At 45.8% G+C, this 16,366-nt stretch overlaps 10 non-coding genes and 3 pseudogenes across 10 annotated transcripts; all 13 read left to right on the top strand.

Moving 5' to 3' along the window:
• The first annotated feature begins 1,113 nt into the window (after positions 1-1,113).
• LOC141228055 (U2 spliceosomal RNA) lies at positions 1,114-1,304 on the top strand. Its single transcript, XR_012294981.1, has one exon. It is a non-coding gene; the product is annotated as a U2 spliceosomal RNA (small nuclear RNA).
• A 1,115-nt stretch (positions 1,305-2,419) lies between these two features.
• LOC141228054 (U2 spliceosomal RNA) lies at positions 2,420-2,610 on the top strand. Its single transcript, XR_012294980.1, has one exon. It is a non-coding gene; the product is annotated as a U2 spliceosomal RNA (small nuclear RNA).
• A 1,115-nt stretch (positions 2,611-3,725) lies between these two features.
• LOC141228053 (U2 spliceosomal RNA) lies at positions 3,726-3,916 on the top strand. The gene has a single exon (XR_012294979.1). It is a non-coding gene; the product is annotated as a U2 spliceosomal RNA (small nuclear RNA).
• A 1,115-nt stretch (positions 3,917-5,031) lies between these two features.
• On the top strand, positions 5,032-5,222 carry LOC141228052 (U2 spliceosomal RNA). The gene has a single exon (XR_012294978.1). It is a non-coding gene; the product is annotated as a U2 spliceosomal RNA (small nuclear RNA).
• Positions 5,223-6,337: 1,115 nt separating this feature from the next.
• LOC141228050 (U2 spliceosomal RNA) lies at positions 6,338-6,528 on the top strand. Its single transcript, XR_012294977.1, has one exon. It is a non-coding gene; the product is annotated as a U2 spliceosomal RNA (small nuclear RNA).
• A 1,115-nt stretch (positions 6,529-7,643) lies between these two features.
• Positions 7,644-7,834, top strand: LOC141228210 (U2 spliceosomal RNA). Its single transcript, XR_012295129.1, has one exon. It is a non-coding gene; the product is annotated as a U2 spliceosomal RNA (small nuclear RNA).
• Positions 7,835-8,949: 1,115 nt separating this feature from the next.
• On the top strand, positions 8,950-9,140 carry LOC141228049 (U2 spliceosomal RNA). The gene has a single exon (XR_012294976.1). It is a non-coding gene; the product is annotated as a U2 spliceosomal RNA (small nuclear RNA).
• A 1,115-nt stretch (positions 9,141-10,255) lies between these two features.
• On the top strand, positions 10,256-10,347 carry LOC141228527 (U2 spliceosomal RNA; annotated as a pseudogene).
• A 789-nt stretch (positions 10,348-11,136) lies between these two features.
• On the top strand, positions 11,137-11,321 carry LOC141228404 (U2 spliceosomal RNA). The gene has a single exon (XR_012295290.1). It is a non-coding gene; the product is annotated as a U2 spliceosomal RNA (small nuclear RNA).
• Positions 11,322-12,436: 1,115 nt separating this feature from the next.
• Positions 12,437-12,627, top strand: LOC141228682 (U2 spliceosomal RNA). The gene has a single exon (XR_012295486.1). It is a non-coding gene; the product is annotated as a U2 spliceosomal RNA (small nuclear RNA).
• Positions 12,628-13,742: 1,115 nt separating this feature from the next.
• On the top strand, positions 13,743-13,834 carry LOC141228526 (U2 spliceosomal RNA; annotated as a pseudogene).
• A 789-nt stretch (positions 13,835-14,623) lies between these two features.
• On the top strand, positions 14,624-14,808 carry LOC141228402 (U2 spliceosomal RNA). The gene has a single exon (XR_012295288.1). It is a non-coding gene; the product is annotated as a U2 spliceosomal RNA (small nuclear RNA).
• Positions 14,809-15,917: 1,109 nt separating this feature from the next.
• On the top strand, positions 15,918-16,009 carry LOC141228507 (U2 spliceosomal RNA; annotated as a pseudogene).
• Positions 16,010-16,366: the final 357 nt, after the last annotated feature.

Genomic DNA, 16,366 nt, shown 5'->3' with positions numbered 1-16,366 from the left:
CTTTAATGCAGTTTCTAAAATCAGAAAGAATTGAATTCAATGTTTTTTGTTCATTTTGCTTGTTTGTCGGATTTTGGGATGGACTCTTTGGCTTTGCTTTTCTTCTCCTCATTGGATTTTTCATGTTCAAAGTTGCAGAAGCCAGATTACAAGCTCATTTTGGTTCAACTTCAGCAACTGTGCATTGCATTGCCATGTAATGTGATGCAATGCTATCTTTCTAGCTCTCCCTTTTTACTTCCTTTTGGATAAACAGACATATTAGGCAAGCATTTTGGAGCTTTCACCTAAATAACTACAGGTGGTGAGATAAGCTGCACAATATAATTGACCTTTCAGTATATTGTTGCACACACACCATCTATTTAGCAAATGCCCTTGTTATCAACAGCAGCCTTTTAAACTCACCTGAGCTAACAGGTATGTGCGCTGGTTACTCTGCTGCGCTTAAAATTTCTTTTTTGGTTTGCTACAATACCTTTTCTGAAACGTTGTCTCCTTCTGCTGGAACACTGACTTCTTTCATTTAATGCCTGCAGACTATAAAAGAGAACCCAACCCAAAAAGTTTGGTTGATTAGTCTGTGGCATTCTGTTAAACTGTTGCTTATGGCGGTCTCTGTGAGCTTCTCAGCGACATTCAGCCAGCCAGGTATCCTGCCTGCAGTAGATGGAATGTGGCAATGGAACGCTGGCTGCGCGTGTCATAATAGGCTCTGAGCCTTTATATACCTGTGCACAGCAGCAGCCACCTTCAGTCTGCTGCTGGACAGCCAGCAGCAGCAGCAGCAGCAGGAGAGGTATGTAATCAGGAGCCCTCCTGCTAAGGGTAGACAGCTGCTCGTTCCACCCCCCGCCTTAATTGGTTCTCCTCCCTTCCAACGGTGTTGAGGCGGGTGGGAACAGCAGGGGGTGAAGGTGCTGTGTTTAAAGAGGTGGAGTTATGCAGATCTAAAACGTGTGGATTGCAGCAGCAGCAAGCCGAAAAGTGCAGGCATGTAAGGGATCTAGAGGTTGACAACATGTCTTCTTAACGGGAGTCCAGGAGCTCATCTCCACAAATGGACTTTTCAGGATCCTTGGGTGGCTCCGTAGTTTGAAACCAATTCTGGTTATCGCTTCTCGGCCTTTTGGCTAAGATCAAGTGTAGTATCTGTTCTTATCAGTTTAATATCTGATACGTCCCCTATCTGGGGACCATATATTAAATGGATTTTTAGAACAGGGAGATGGAAAAAGAGCTTGCTCTGTCCACTCCACGCATTGACCTGGTATTGCAGTATCTCCAGGACCGGTGCACCCCTTCTTTAATGCAGTTTCTAAAATCAGAAAGAATTGAATTCAATGTTTTTTGTTCATTTTGCTTGTTTGTCGGATTTTGGGATGGACTCTTTGGCTTTGCTTTTCTTCTCCTCATTGGATTTTTCATGTTCAAAGTTGCAGAAGCCAGATTACAAGCTCATTTTGGTTCAACTTCAGCAACTGTGCATTGCATTGCCATGTAATGTGATGCAATGCTATCTTTCTAGCTCTCCCTTTTTACTTCCTTTTGGATAAACAGACATATTAGGCAAGCATTTTGGAGCTTTCACCTAAATAACTACAGGTGGTGAGATAAGCTGCACAATATAATTGACCTTTCAGTATATTGTTGCACACACACCATCTATTTAGCAAATGCCCTTGTTATCAACAGCAGCCTTTTAAACTCACCTGAGCTAACAGGTATGTGCGCTGGTTACTCTGCTGCGCTTAAAATTTCTTTTTTGGTTTGCTACAATGCCTTTTCTGAAACGTTGTCTCCTTCTGCTGGAACACTGACTTCTTTCATTTAATGCCTGCAGACTATAAAAGAGAACCCAACCCAAAAAGTTTGGTTGATTAGTCTGTGGCATTCTGTTAAACTGTTGCTTATGGCGGTCTCTGTGAGCTTCTCAGCGACATTCAGCCAGCCAGGTATCCTGCCTGCAGTAGATGGAATGTGGCAATGGAACGCTGGCTGCGCGTGTCATAATAGGCTCTGAGCCTTTATATACCTGTGCACAGCAGCAGCCACCTTCAGTCTGCTGCTGGACAGCCAGCAGCAGCAGCAGCAGGAGAGGTATGTAATCAGGAGCCCTCCTGCTAAGGGTAGACAGCTGCTCGTTCCACCCCACCCCCCGCCTTAATTGGTTCTCCTCCCTTCCAACGGTGTTGAGGCGGGTGGGAACAGCAGGGGGTGAAGGTGCTGTGTTTAAAGAGGTGGAGTTATGCAGATCTAAAACGCGTGGATTGCAGCAGCAGCAAGCCGAAAAGTGCAGGCATGTAAGGGATCTAGAGGTTGACAACATGTCTTCTTAACGGGAGTCCAGGAGCTCATCTCCACAAATGGACTTTTCAGGATCCTTGGGTGGCTCCGTAGTTTGAAACCAATTCTGGTTATCGCTTCTCGGCCTTTTGGCTAAGATCAAGTGTAGTATCTGTTCTTATCAGTTTAATATCTGATACGTCCCCTATCTGGGGACCATATATTAAATGGATTTTTAGAACAGGGAGATGGAAAAAGAGCTTGCTCTGTCCACTCCACGCATTGACCTGGTATTGCAGTATCTCCAGGACCGGTGCACCCCTTCTTTAATGCAGTTTCTAAAATCAGAAAGAATTGAATTCAATGTTTTTTGTTCATTTTGCTTGTTTGTCGGATTTTGGGATGGACTCTTTGGCTTTGCTTTTCTTCTCCTCATTGGATTTTTCATGTTCAAAGTTGCAGAAGCCAGATTACAAGCTCATTTTGGTTCAACTTCAGCAACTGTGCATTGCATTGCCATGTAATGTGATGCAATGCTATCTTTCTAGCTCTCCCTTTTTACTTCCTTTTGGATAAACAGACATATTAGGCAAGCATTTTGGAGCTTTCACCTAAATAACTACAGGTGGTGAGATAAGCTGCACAATATAATTGACCTTTCAGTATATTGTTGCACACACACCATCTATTTAGCAAATGCCCTTGTTATCAACAGCAGCCTTTTAAACTCACCTGAGCTAACAGGTATGTGCGCTGGTTACTCTGCTGCGCTTAAAATTTCTTTTTTGGTTTGCTACAATGCCTTTTCTGAAACGTTGTCTCCTTCTGCTGGAACACTGACTTCTTTCATTTAATGCCTGCAGACTATAAAAGAGAACCCAACCCAAAAAGTTTGGTTGATTAGTCTGTGGCATTCTGTTAAACTGTTGCTTATGGCGGTCTCTGTGAGCTTCTCAGCGACATTCAGCCAGCCAGGTATCCTGCCTGCAGTAGATGGAATGTGGCAATGGAACGCTGGCTGCGCGTGTCATAATAGGCTCTGAGCCTTTATATACCTGTGCACAGCAGCAGCCACCTTCAGTCTGCTGCTGGACAGCCAGCAGCAGCAGCAGCAGGAGAGGTATGTAATCAGGAGCCCTCCTGCTAAGGGTAGACAGCTGCTCGTTCCACCCCACCCCCCGCCTTAATTGGTTCTCCTCCCTTCCAACGGTGTTGAGGCGGGTGGGAACAGCAGGGGGTGAAGGTGCTGTGTTTAAAGAGGTGGAGTTATGCAGATCTAAAACGCGTGGATTGCAGCAGCAGCAAGCCGAAAAGTGCAGGCATGTAAGGGATCTAGAGGTTGACAACATGTCTTCTTAACGGGAGTCCAGGAGCTCATCTCCACAAATGGACTTTTCAGGATCCTTGGGTGGCTCCGTAGTTTGAAACCAATTCTGGTTATCGCTTCTCGGCCTTTTGGCTAAGATCAAGTGTAGTATCTGTTCTTATCAGTTTAATATCTGATACGTCCCCTATCTGGGGACCATATATTAAATGGATTTTTAGAACAGGGAGATGGAAAAAGAGCTTGCTCTGTCCACTCCACGCATTGACCTGGTATTGCAGTATCTCCAGGACCGGTGCACCCCTTCTTTAATGCAGTTTCTAAAATCAGAAAGAATTGAATTCAATGTTTTTTGTTCATTTTGCTTGTTTGTCGGATTTTGGGATGGACTCTTTGGCTTTGCTTTTCTTCTCCTCATTGGATTTTTCATGTTCAAAGTTGCAGAAGCCAGATTACAAGCTCATTTTGGTTCAACTTCAGCAACTGTGCATTGCATTGCCATGTAATGTGATGCAATGCTATCTTTCTAGCTCTCCCTTTTTACTTCCTTTTGGATAAACAGACATATTAGGCAAGCATTTTGGAGCTTTCACCTAAATAACTACAGGTGGTGAGATAAGCTGCACAATATAATTGACCTTTCAGTATATTGTTGCACACACACCATCTATTTAGCAAATGCCCTTGTTATCAACAGCAGCCTTTTAAACTCACCTGAGCTAACAGGTATGTGCGCTGGTTACTCTGCTGCGCTTAAAATTTCTTTTTTGGTTTGCTACAATGCCTTTTCTGAAACGTTGTCTCCTTCTGCTGGAACACTGACTTCTTTCATTTAATGCCTGCAGACTATAAAAGAGAACCCAACCCAAAAAGTTTGGTTGATTAGTCTGTGGCATTCTGTTAAACTGTTGCTTATGGCGGTCTCTGTGAGCTTCTCAGCGACATTCAGCCAGCCAGGTATCCTGCCTGCAGTAGATGGAATGTGGCAATGGAACGCTGGCTGCGCGTGTCATAATAGGCTCTGAGCCTTTATATACCTGTGCACAGCAGCAGCCACCTTCAGTCTGCTGCTGGACAGCCAGCAGCAGCAGCAGCAGGAGAGGTATGTAATCAGGAGCCCTCCTGCTAAGGGTAGACAGCTGCTCGTTCCACCCCACCCCCCGCCTTAATTGGTTCTCCTCCCTTCCAACGGTGTTGAGGCGGGTGGGAACAGCAGGGGGTGAAGGTGCTGTGTTTAAAGAGGTGGAGTTATGCAGATCTAAAACGCGTGGATTGCAGCAGCAGCAAGCCGAAAAGTGCAGGCATGTAAGGGATCTAGAGGTTGACAACATGTCTTCTTAACGGGAGTCCAGGAGCTCATCTCCACAAATGGACTTTTCAGGATCCTTGGGTGGCTCCGTAGTTTGAAACCAATTCTGGTTATCGCTTCTCGGCCTTTTGGCTAAGATCAAGTGTAGTATCTGTTCTTATCAGTTTAATATCTGATACGTCCCCTATCTGGGGACCATATATTAAATGGATTTTTAGAACAGGGAGATGGAAAAAGAGCTTGCTCTGTCCACTCCACGCATTGACCTGGTATTGCAGTATCTCCAGGACCGGTGCACCCCTTCTTTAATGCAGTTTCTAAAATCAGAAAGAATTGAATTCAATGTTTTTTGTTCATTTTGCTTGTTTGTCGGATTTTGGGATGGACTCTTTGGCTTTGCTTTTCTTCTCCTCATTGGATTTTTCATGTTCAAAGTTGCAGAAGCCAGATTACAAGCTCATTTTGGTTCAACTTCAGCAACTGTGCATTGCATTGCCATGTAATGTGATGCAATGCTATCTTTCTAGCTCTCCCTTTTTACTTCCTTTTGGATAAACAGACATATTAGGCAAGCATTTTGGAGCTTTCACCTAAATAACTACAGGTGGTGAGATAAGCTGCACAATATAATTGACCTTTCAGTATATTGTTGCACACACACCATCTATTTAGCAAATGCCCTTGTTATCAACAGCAGCCTTTTAAACTCACCTGAGCTAACAGGTATGTGCGCTGGTTACTCTGCTGCGCTTAAAATTTCTTTTTTGGTTTGCTACAATGCCTTTTCTGAAACGTTGTCTCCTTCTGCTGGAACACTGACTTCTTTCATTTAATGCCTGCAGACTATAAAAGAGAACCCAACCCAAAAAGTTTGGTTGATTAGTCTGTGGCATTCTGTTAAACTGTTGCTTATGGCGGTCTCTGTGAGCTTCTCAGCGACATTCAGCCAGCCAGGTATCCTGCCTGCAGTAGATGGAATGTGGCAATGGAACGCTGGCTGCGCGTGTCATAATAGGCTCTGAGCCTTTATATACCTGTGCACAGCAGCAGCCACCTTCAGTCTGCTGCTGGACAGCCAGCAGCAGCAGCAGCAGGAGAGGTATGTAATCAGGAGCCCTCCTGCTAAGGGTAGACAGCTGCTCGTTCCACCCCACCCCCCGCCTTAATTGGTTCTCCTCCCTTCCAACGGTGTTGAGGCGGGTGGGAACAGCAGGGGGTGAAGGTGCTGTGTTTAAAGAGGTGGAGTTATGCAGATCTAAAACGCGTGGATTGCAGCAGCAGCAAGCCGAAAAGTGCAGGCATGTAAGGGATCTAGAGGTTGACAACATGTCTTCTTAACGGGAGTCCAGGAGCTCATCTCCACAAATGGACTTTTCAGGATCCTTGGGTGGCTCCGTAGTTTGAAACCAATTCTGGTTATCGCTTCTCGGCCTTTTGGCTAAGATCAAGTGTAGTATCTGTTCTTATCAGTTTAATATCTGATACGTCCCCTATCTGGGGACCATATATTAAATGGATTTTTAGAACAGGGAGATGGAAAAAGAGCTTGCTCTGTCCACTCCACGCATTGACCTGGTATTGCAGTATCTCCAGGACCGGTGCACCCCTTCTTTAATGCAGTTTCTAAAATCAGAAAGAATTGAATTCAATGTTTTTTGTTCATTTTGCTTGTTTGTCGGATTTTGGGATGGACTCTTTGGCTTTGCTTTTCTTCTCCTCATTGGATTTTTCATGTTCAAAGTTGCAGAAGCCAGATTACAAGCTCATTTTGGTTCAACTTCATCAACTGTGCATTGCATTGCCATGTAATGTGATGCAATGCTATCTTTCTAGCTCTCCCTTTTTACTTCCTTTTGGATAAACAGACATATTAGGCAAGCATTTTGGAGCTTTCACCTAAATAACTACAGGTGGTGAGATAAGCTGCACAATATAATTGACCTTTCAGTATATTGTTGCACACACACCATCTATTTAGCAAATGCCCTTGTTATCAACAGCAGCCTTTTAAACTCACCTGAGCTAACAGGTATGTGCGCTGGTTACTCTGCTGCGCTTAAAATTTCTTTTTTGGTTTGCTACAATGCCTTTTCTGAAACGTTGTCTCCTTCTGCTGGAACACTGACTTCTTTCATTTAATGCCTGCAGACTATAAAAGAGAACCCAACCCAAAAAGTTTGGTTGATTAGTCTGTGGCATTCTGTTAAACTGTTGCTTATGGCGGTCTCTGTGAGCTTCTCAGCGACATTCAGCCAGCCAGGTATCCTGCCTGCAGTAGATGGAATGTGGCAATGGAACGCTGGCTGCGCGTGTCATAATAGGCTCTGAGCCTTTATATACCTGTGCACAGCAGCAGCCACCTTCAGTCTGCTGCTGGACAGCCAGCAGCAGCAGCAGCAGGAGAGGTATGTAATCAGGAGCCCTCCTGCTAAGGGTAGACAGCTGCTCGTTCCACCCCACCCCCCGCCTTAATTGGTTCTCCTCCCTTCCAACGGTGTTGAGGCGGGTGGGAACAGCAGGGGGTGAAGGTGCTGTGTTTAAAGAGGTGGAGTTATGCAGATCTAAAACGCGTGGATTGCAGCAGCAGCAAGCCGAAAAGTGCAGGCATGTAAGGGATCTAGAGGTTGACAACATGTCTTCTTAACGGGAGTCCAGGAGCTCATCTCCACAAATGGACTTTTCAGGATCCTTGGGTGGCTCCGTAGTTTGAAACCAATTCTGGTTATCGCTTCTCGGCCTTTTGGCTGAGATCAAGTGTAGTATCTGTTCTTATCAGTTTAATATCTGATACGTCCCCTATCTGGGGACCATATATTAAATGGATTTTTTGAACAGGGAGATGGAAAAAGAGCTTGCTCTGTCCACTCCACGCATTGACCTGGTATTGCAGTATCTCCAGGACCGGTGCACCCCTTCTTTAATGCAGTTTCTAAAATCAGAAAGAATTGAATTCAATGTTTTTTGTTCATTTTGCTTGTTTGTCGGATTTTGGGATGGACTCTTTGGCTTTGCTTTTCTTCTCCTCATTGGATTTTTCATGTTCAAAGTTGCAGAAGCCAGATTACAAGCTCATTTTGGTTCAACTTCAGCAACTGTGCATTGCATTGCCATGTAATGTGATGCAATGCTATCTTTCTAGCTCTCCCTTTTTACTTCCTTTTGGATAAACAGACATATTAGGCAAGCATTTTGGAGCTTTCACCTAAATAACTACAGGTGGTGAGATAAGCTGCACAATATAATTGACCTTTCAGTATATTGTTGCACACACACCATCTATTTAGCAAATGCCCTTGTTATCAACAGCAGCCTTTTAAACTCACCTGAGCTAACAGGTATGTGCGCTGGTTACTCTGCTGCGCTTAAAATTTCTTTTTTGGTTTGCTACAATGCCTTTTCTGAAACGTTGTCTCCTTCTGCTGGAACACTGACTTCTTTCATTTAATGCCTGCAGACTAAAAAAGAGAACCCAACCCAAAAAGTTTGGTTGATTAGTCTGTGGCATTCTGTTAAACTGTTGCTTATGGCGGTCTCTGTGAGCTTCTCAGCGACATTCAGCCAGCCAGGTATCCTGCCTGCAGTAGATGGAATGTGGCAATGGAACGCTGGCTGCGCGTGTCATAATAGGCTCTGAGCCTTTATATACCTGTGCACAGCAGCAGCCACCTTCAGTCTGCTGCTGGACAGCCAGCAGCAGCAGCAGCAGGAGAGGTATGTAATCAGGAGCCCTCCTGCTAAGGGTAGACAGCTGCTCATTCCACCCCACCCCCCGCCTTAATTGGTTCTCCTCCCTTCCAACGGTGTTGAGGCGGGTGGGAACAGCAGGGGGTGAAGGTGCTGTGTTTAAAGAGGTGGAGTTATGCAGATCTAAAACGCGTGGATTGCAGCAGCAGCAAGCCGAAAAGTGCAGGAATGTAAGGGATCTAGAGGTTGACAACATGTCTTCTTAACGGGAGTCCAGGAGCTCATCTCCACAAATGGACTTTTCAGGATCCTTGGGTGGCTCCGTAGTTTGAAACCAATTCTGGTTATCGCTTCTCGGCCTTTTGGCTAAGATCAAGTGTAGTATCTGTTCTTATCAGTTTAATATCTGATACGTCCCCTATCTGGGGACCATATATTAAATGGATTTTTAGAACAGGGAGATGGAAAAAGAGCTTGCTCTGTCCACTCCACGCATTGACCTGGTATTGCAGTATCTCCAGGACCGGTGCACCCCTTCTTTAATGCAGTTTCTAAAATCAGAAAGAATTGAATTCAATGTTTTTTGTTCATTTTGCTTGTTTGTCGGATTTTGGGATGGACTCTTTGGCTTTGCTTTTCTTCTCCTCATTGGATTTTTCATGTTCAAAGTTGCAGAAGCCAGATTACAAGCTCATTTTGGTTCAACTTCAGCAACTGTGCATTGCATTGCCATGTAATGTGATGCAATGCTATCTTTCTAGCTCTCCCTTTTTACTTCCTTTTGGATAAACAGACATATTAGGCAAGCATTTTGGAGCTTTCACCTAAATAACTACAGGTGGTGAGATAAGCTGCACAATATAATTGACCTTTCAGTATATTGTTGCACACACACCATCTATTTAGCAAATGCCCTTGTTATCAACAGCAGCCTTTTAAACTCACCTGAGCTAACAGGTATGTGCGCTGGTTACTCTGCTGCGCTTAAAATTTCTTTTTTGGTTTGCTACAATGCCTTTTCTGAAACGTTGTCTCCTTCTGCTGGAACACTGACTTCTTTCATTTAATGCCTGCAGACTATAAAAGAGAACCCAACCCAAAAAGTTTGGTTGATTAGTCTGTGGCATTCTGTTAAACTGTTGCTTATGGCGGTCTCTGTGAGCTTCTCAGCGACATTCAGCCAGCCAGGTATCCTGCCTGCAGTAGATGGAATGTGGCAATGGAACGCTGGCTGCGCGTGTCATAATAGGCTCTGAGCCTTTATATACCTGTGCACAGCAGCAGCCACCTTCAGTCTGCTGCTGGACAGCCAGCAGCAGCAGCAGCAGGAGAGGTATGTAATCAGGAGCCCTCCTGCTAAGGGTAGACAGCTGCTCGTTCCACCCCACCCCCCACCTTAATTGGTTCTCCTCCCTTCCAACGGTGTTGAGGCGGGTGGGAACAGCAGGGGGTGAAGGTGCTGTGTTTAAAGAGGTGGAGTTATGCAGATCTAAAACGCGTGGATTGCAGCAGCAGCAAGCCGAAAAGTGCAGGCATGTAAGGGATCTAGAGGTTGACAACATGTCTTCTTAACGGGAGTCCAGGAGCTCATCTCCACAAATGGACTTTTCAGGATCCTTGGGTGGCTCCGTAGTTTGAAACCAATTCTGGTTATCGCTTCTCGGCCTTTTGGCTAAGATCAAGTGTAGTATCTTTCGAAAAGGCGGTTTTGGATGTTGGCCGCCCTAGTAGATTGATACATTATGCACACTGGGGTTTAGGCGCTTGTTAGTACGCCAGGTGGCTAATATAGTCATCTGGTGGAAAGCATGGCCCCCCAGGATCGACGCCATTGGGCCGGGGAAGATCGAAAGCCCGAAGTGTGAAGTGCCCCAGGAGTGGTGACCCTGGGGTGCCTTAACTCACTGGGATTGGGAACCCCACTTGAGTTTATGGCACATTTGCACAAGCACTTCAAATTTTCTTTCTTCGCACACACCCTTATTCCGGGCCTTCTGGCCTTAGGATGGGGAATTTTTCAATTCCCGGTCGAAGGTCCGGGCAGTATTATACTGTGAAACCTTCACTATTTATTTAATTTCTTTGTCACTGTGTGTCCACTTATTCACGTGTGTCACGTCCTACTAGGATTTTGTCGGGATGCGGTTCCCTTACGGGTTCCTCTCTTGGCAGGTCTAGGGGGGGAGTGTGTGGCCATCAGGTTCCGCTCCCCCCTGAACCCCCCTGGCTCTCCTCTTTCGGGAGGAGAGCGTTGTTGGCTCCCCTCTTCCGGGAGGGGAGCACAGTCTTTGGCTCCCAGTGCCTTGCTCGGGTGAGAACTCGTGCAGGTGCTGGGGGTAAGATTGGGTCGCCTCTGGCTTCGGCTGGAGGTGGCTTTTTGTCCCTGTTCCTCGCTGTGGCCTTTTGGCTCGGAGGGACGGGGAATGGTTTGGGGGACCCTTCTCCTTTTGGAGAGGGTTTCAAGAAGACCAGCATCCTAGTGCAATTTTTTTGTGGCACTTGTCACTTTTTTAAGCGCACTCGGGTTTTGTACACGAATTCGGGCTTTCGATAAAAAAGAAAAAATCTGTTCTTATCAGTTTAATATCTGATACGTCCCCTATCTGGGGACCATATATTAAATGGATTTTTAGAACAGGGAGATGGAAAAAGAGCTTGCTCTGTCCACTCCACGCATTGACCTGGTATTGCAGTATCTCCAGGACCGGTGCACCCCTTCTTTAATGCAATTTCTAAAATCAGAAAGAATTGAATTCAATGTTTTTTGTTCATTTTGCTTGTTTGTCGGATTTTGGGATGGACTCTTTGGCTTTGCTTTTCTTCTCCTCATTGGATTTTTCATGTTCAAAGTTGCAGAAGCCAGATTACAAGCTCATTTTGGTTCAACTTCAGCAACTGTGCATTGCATTGCCATGTAATGTGATGCAATGCTATCTTTCTAGCTCTCCCTTTTTACTTCCTTTTGGATAAACAGACATATTAGGCAAGCATTTTGGAGCTTTCACCTAAATAACTACAGGTGGTGAGATAAGCTGCACAATATAATTGACCTTTCAGTATATTGTTGCACACACACCATCTATTTAGCAAATGCCCTTGTTATCAACAGCAGCCTTTTAAACTCACCTGAGCTAACAGGTATGTGCGCTGGTTACTCTGCTGCGCTTAAAATTTCTTTTTTGGTTTGCTACAATGCCTTTTCTGAAACGTTGTCTCCTTCTGCTGGAACACTGACTTCTTTCATTTAATGCCTGCAGACTATAAAAGAGAACCCAACCCAAAAAGTTTGGTTGATTAGTCTGTGGCATTCTGTTAAACTGTTGCTTATGGCGGTCTCTGTGAGCTTCTCAGCGACATTCAGCCAGCCAGGTATCCTGCCTGCAGTAGATGGAATGTGGCAATGGAACGCTGGCTGCGCGTGTCATAATAGGCTCTGAGCCTTTATATACCTGTGCACAGCAGCAGCCACCTTCAGTCTGCTGCTGGACAGCCAGCAGCAGCAGCAGCAGGAGAGGTATGTAATCAGGAGCCCTCCTGCTAAGGGTAGACAGCTGCTCGTTCCACCCCACCCCCCGCCTTAATTGGTTCTCCTCCCTTCCAACGGTGTTGAGGCGGGTGGGAACAGCAGGGGGTGAAGGTGCTGTGTTTAAAGAGGTGGAGTTATGCAGATCTAAAACGCGTGGATTGCAGCAGCAGCAAGCCGAAAAGTGCAGGCATGTAAGGGATCTAGAGGTTGACAACATGTCTTCTTAACGGGAGTCCAGGAGCTCATCTCCACAAATGGACTTTTCAGGATCCTTGGGTGGCTCCGTAGTTTGAAACCAATTCTGGTTATCGCTTCTCGGCCTTTTGGCTAAGATCAAGTGTAGTATCTGTTCTTATCAGTTTAATATCTGATACGTCCCCTATCTGGGGACCATATATTAAATGGATTTTTTGAACAGGGAGATGGAAAAAGAGCTTGCTCTGTCCACTCCACGCATTGACCTGGTATTGCAGTATCTCCAGGACCGGTGCACCCCTTCTTTAATGCAGTTTCTAAAATCAGAAAGAATTGAATTCAATGTTTTTTGTTCATTTTGCTTGTTTGTCGGATTTTGGGATGGACTCTTTGGCTTTGCTTTTCTTCTCCTCATTGGATTTTTCATGTTCAAAGTTGCAGAAGCCAGATTACAAGCTCATTTTGGTTCAACTTCAGCAACTGTGCATTGCATTGCCATGTAATGTGATGCAATGCTATCTTTCTAGCTCTCCCTTTTTACTTCCTTTTGGATAAACAGACATATTAGGCAAGCATTTTGGAGCTTTCACCTAAATAACTACAGGTGGTGAGATAAGCTGCACAATATAATTGACCTTTCAGTATATTGTTGCACACACACCATCTATTTAGCAAATGCCCTTGTTATCAACAGCAGCCTTTTAAACTCACCTGAGCTAACAGGTATGTGCGCTGGTTACTCTGCTGCGCTTAAAATTTCTTTTTTGGTTTGCTACAATGCCTTTTCTGAAACGTTGTCTCCTTCTGCTGGAACACTGACTTCTTTCATTTAATGCCTGCAGACTATAAAAGAGAACCCAACCCAAAAAGTTTGGTTGATTAGTCTGTGGCATTCTGTTAAACTGTTGCTTATGGCGGTCTCTGTGAGCTTCTCAGCGACATTCAGCCAGCCAGGTATCCTGCCTGCAGTAGATGGAATGTGGCAATGGAACGCTGGCTGCGCGTGTCATAATAGGCTCTGAGCCTTTATATACCTGTGCACAGCAGCAGCCACCTTCAGTCTGCTGCTGGACAGCCAGCAGCAGCAGCAGCAGGAGAGGTATGTAATCAGGAGCCCTCCTGCTAAGGGTAGACAGCTGCTCGTTCCACCCCACCCCCCGCCTTAATTGGTTCTCCTCCCTTCCAACGGTGTTGAGGCGGGTGGGAACAGCAGGGGGTGAAGGTGCTGTGTTTAAAGAGGTGGAGTTATGCAGATCTAAAACGCGTGGATTGCAGCAGCAGCAAGCCGAAAAGTGCAGGCATGTAAGGGATCTAGAGGTTGACAACATGTCTTCTTAACGGGAGTCCAGGAGCTCATCTCCACAAATGGACTTTTCAGGATCCTTGGGTGGCTCCGTAGTTTGAAACCAATTCTGGTTATCGCTTCTCGGCCTTTTGGCTAAGATCAAGTGTAGTATCTTTCGAAAAGGCGGTTTTGGATGTTGGCCGCCCTAGTAGATTGATACATTATGCACACTGGGGTTTAGGCGCTTGTTAGTACGCCAGGTGGCTAATATAGTCATCTGGTGGAAAGCATGGCCCCCCAGGATCGACGCCATTGGGCCGGGGAAGATCGAAAGCCCGAAGTGTGAAGTGCCCCAGGAGTGGTGACCCTGGGGTGCCTTAACTCACTGGGATTGGGAACCCCACTTGAGTTTATGGCACATTTGCACAAGCACTTCAAATTTTCTTTCTTCGCACACACCCTTATTCCGGGCCTTCTGGCCTTAGGATGGGGAATTTTTCAATTCCCGGTCGAAGGTCCGGGCAGTATTATACTGTGAAACCTTCACTATTTATTTAATTTCTTTGTCACTGTGTGTCCACTTATTCACGTGTGTCACGTCCTACTAGGATTTTGTCGGGATGCGGTTCCCTTATGGGTTCCTCTCTTGGCAGGTCTAGGGGGGGAGTGTGTGGCCATCAGGTTCCGCTCCCCCCTGAACCCCCCTGGCTCTCCTCTTTCGGGAGGAGAGCGTTGTTGGCTCCCCTCTTCCGGGAGGGGAGCACAGTCTTTGGCTCCCAGTGCCTTGCTCGGGTGAGAACTCGTGCAGGTGCTGGGGGTAAGATTGGGTCGCCTCTGGCTTCGGCTGGAGGTGGCTTTTTGTCCCTGTTCCTCGCTGTGGCCTTTTGGCTCGGAGGGACGGGGAATGGTTTGGGGGACCCTTCTCCTTTTGGAGAGGGTTTCAAGAAGACCAGCATCCTAGTGCACTTTTTTTGTGGCACTTGTCACTTTTTTAAGCGCACTCGGGTTTTGTACACGAATTCGGGCTTTCGATAAAAAAGAAAAAATCTGTTCTTATCAGTTTAATATCTGATACGTCCCCTATCTGGGGACCATATATTAAATGGATTTTTAGAACAGGGAGATGGAAAAAGAGCTTGCTCTGTCCACTCCACGCATTGACCTGGTATTGCAGTATCTCCAGGACCGGTGCACCCCTTCTTTAATGCAGTTTCTAAAATCAGAAAGAATTGAATTCAATGTTTTTTGTTCATTTTGCTTGTTTGTCGGATTTTGGGATGGACTCTTTGGCTTTGCTTTTCTTCTCCTCATTGGATTTTTCATGTTCAAAGTTGCAGAAGCCAGATTACAAGCTCATTTTGGTTCAACTTCAGCAACTGTGCATTGCATTGCCATGTAATGTGATGCAATGCTATCTTTCTAGCTCTCCCTTTTTACTTCCTTTTGGATAAACAGACATATTAGGCAAGCATTTTGGAGCTTTCACCTAAATAACTACAGGTGGTGAGATAAGCTGCACAATATAATTGACCTTTCAGTATATTGTTGCACACACACCATCTATTTAGCAAATGCCCTTGTTATCAACAGCAGCCTTTTAAACTCACCTGAGCTAACAGGTATGTGCGCTGGTTACTCTGCTGCGCTTAAAATTTCTTTTTTGGTTTGCTACAATGCCTTTTCTGAAACGTTGTCTCCTTCTGCTGGAACACTGACTTCTTTCATTTAATGCCTGCAGACTATAAAAGAGAACCCAACCCAAAAAGTTTGGTTGATTAGTCTGTGGCATTCTGTTAAACTGTTGCTTATGGCGGTCTCTGTGAGCTTCTCAGCGACATTCAGCCAGCCAGGTATCCTGCCTGCAGTAGATGGAATGTGGCAATGGAACGCTGGCTGCGCGTGTCATAATAGGCTCTGAGCCTTTATATACCTGTGCACAGCAGCAGCCACCTTCAGTCTGCTGCTGGACAGCCAGCAGCAGCAGGAGAGGTATGTAATCAGGAGCCCTCCTGCTAAGGGTAGACAGCTGCTCGTTCCACCCCACCCCCCGCCTTAATTGGTTCTCCTCCCTTCCAACGGTGTTGAGGCGGGTGGGAACAGCAGGGGGTGAAGGTGCTGTGTTTAAAGAGGTGGAGTTATGCAGATCTAAAACGCGTGGATTGCAGCAGCAGCAAGCCGAAAAGTGCAGGCATGTAAGGGATCTAGAGGTTGACAACATGTCTTCTTAACGGGAGTCCAGGAGCTCATCTCCACAAATGGACTTTTCAGGATCCTTGGGTGGCTCCGTAGTTTGAAACCAATTCTGGTTATCGCTTCTCGGCCTTTTGGCTAAGATCAAGTGTAGTATCTTTCGAAAAGGCAGTTTTGGATGTTGGCCGCCCTAGTAGATTGATACGTTATGCACACTGGGGTTTAGGCGCTTGTTAGTACGCCAGGTGGCTAATATAGTCATCTGGTGGAAAGCATGGCCCCCCAGGATCGACGCCATTGGGCCGGGGAAGATCGAAAGCCCGAAGTGTGAAGTGCCCCAGGAGTGGTGACCCTGGGGTGCCTTAACTCACTGGGATTGGGAACCCCACTTGAGTTTATGGCACATTTGCACAAGCACTTCAAATTTTCTTTCTTCGCACACACCCTTATTCCGGGCCTTCTGGCCTTAGGATGGGGAATTTTTCAATTCCCGGTCGAAGGTCCGGGCAGTATTATACTGTGAAACCTTCACTATTTATTTAATTTCTTTGTCACTGTGTGTCCACT

Source organism: Phyllobates terribilis, unplaced genomic scaffold (genome assembly GCF_046119375.1).
Source record: "Phyllobates terribilis strain yellow unplaced genomic scaffold, ASM4611937v1 Scaffold_437__1_contigs__length_1545540, whole genome shotgun sequence".
NCBI classification, from domain to species: domain Eukaryota; kingdom Metazoa; phylum Chordata; class Amphibia; order Anura; family Dendrobatidae; genus Phyllobates; species Phyllobates terribilis.
The sequence above is the reverse complement of the archived record's forward strand: the minus strand, read 5'-3'. Positions and strand labels throughout refer to the sequence as shown.